Source organism: Gavia stellata, unplaced genomic scaffold (genome assembly GCF_030936135.1).
Source record: "Gavia stellata isolate bGavSte3 unplaced genomic scaffold, bGavSte3.hap2 HAP2_SCAFFOLD_42, whole genome shotgun sequence".
In the NCBI taxonomy this organism is placed as follows: Eukaryota; Metazoa; Chordata; class Aves; order Gaviiformes; family Gaviidae; genus Gavia; species Gavia stellata.
Genome location: NW_026776913.1, coordinates 1550221 through 1551834, shown reverse-complemented (window position 1 = coordinate 1551834; position 1614 = coordinate 1550221). Strand labels below are relative to the sequence as shown.

At 51.9% G+C, this 1614-nt stretch overlaps 1 pseudogene; it reads left to right on the top strand.

The window, feature by feature from the left end:
• The first annotated feature begins 230 nt into the window (after positions 1-230).
• Positions 231-1204, top strand: LOC132321464 (olfactory receptor 14C36-like; annotated as a pseudogene).
• Positions 1205-1614: the final 410 nt, after the last annotated feature.

Sequence of the window (1614 nt, the reverse complement as noted above, 5' to 3'; positions counted from 1 at the left end):
TCAGCTCCCATGTACCCACTGCAGCAGAGCAAAGCTGACTCCTCAGCAGCAGAAGGGCAGAGCTCCTGCTCCTCACAGCACACTCAGCCAGCACAAACTAGAGAAAGGAAATGTATTCCAACTGCGTGGGGTTGTGATGAAAAATGGAGTGGGTTTTCTCAGAGAAATCTGTCCTAATTTTTCCTGTTTTTTCCTTTTTTGGACAGAGCCCCCAGACCAAGAGACAGAAAATGTCCAACAGCAGCTCCTTCACCCAGTTCCTCCTCCTGGCATTCGCAGACACGCGGGAGCTGCAGCTCTTGCACTTCTGCCTCTTCCTGGGCATCTACCTGGCTGCCCTCCTGGGCAATGGCCTCATCATCACCGCCATAGTCTGCGACCACCACCTCCACACCCCCATGTACTTCTTCCTCCTCAACCTTTCTTTCATCGACCTGGGCTCCATCTCCACCACTGTCCCCAAAGCCATGGCCAATTCCCTCTGGGACACCAGGGCCATCTCCTTTGCAGGATGTGCTGCCCAGGTCTTTCTGTTTGTCCTTTTCATGTCAGCAGAGTTTTATCTTCTCACCATCATGGCCTACGACCGCTACATTGCCATCTGCAAACCCCTGCACTACGGGACCCTCCTGGGCAGCAGAGCTTGTGTCCACATGGCAGCAGCTGCCTGGGGCAGTATTTTTTTCTACGCTGTGCTGCACACAGCCAATACATTTTCACTACCACTCTGCCAAGGCAATGCTGTGGACCAGTTCTTCTGTGAAATCCCACAGATCCTCAAGCTCTCCTGCTCAGACACCTACCTGAGGGAGGTTGGGTTTATTGTGGTTAGTGTTTCTTTTGCTTTTGGGTGTTTTGTTTTCATTGTGCTGTCATATGTGCAGATCTTGAGGACCGTGCTGAGGATCCCCTCAGAGCAGGGACGGCATAAAGCCTTTTCCACGTGCCTCCCTCACCTAGCTGTGGTCTCCCTGTTCATCAGCACTATCATGTTTGCCCACCTAAAGCCCCCCTCCATGTCCTCCCCATCCCTGGACCTGGTGGTGGCAGTTCTGTACTCGGTGGTGCCTCCAGCAGTGAACCCCCTCATCTACAGCATGAGGAACCAGGAGCTCAAGGATGCCCTAAGGAAACTGATGACTGGTTGCTTTTCAGAAGCAGCAATGAACTGCCCATCTTCTTCTGCATATCACTTGTCACATAACTCATTACATGCCCAGACTCTCTTTGGTAGGTTGTTAGGTTTGGTTTCTTTGGTTTTTAGCTTTTCTTGGTTGTATTAATGCTGTCCACAAAAAGGAAGTCATTCTTCATCCTATTTCTATTTCAGTATCTGCCTGTCCTCTGTGACCCAGAGACTTTGTGTAAATTGGGAGCTGTGTGTTTAAACAAAATAAAGGACCCTGCTCAGGGTGGTTTGCCTGAGATCCTTTCTCTGAGATCTTCTCTGGAGCCGTGGGGCAGCGTCTGTGTGCTGAGGTGAAGGGGGCAGTAGTCACCGGGAGCTGGGTCTGCCTCCCAGCATGACCAGCATGACCCTGTGGACTCACCCCATGGCCCTGGGAACCACAGCCTGCTTGCTCTTCAGAGCAACGCCGCCAGCTTCGAGGATGT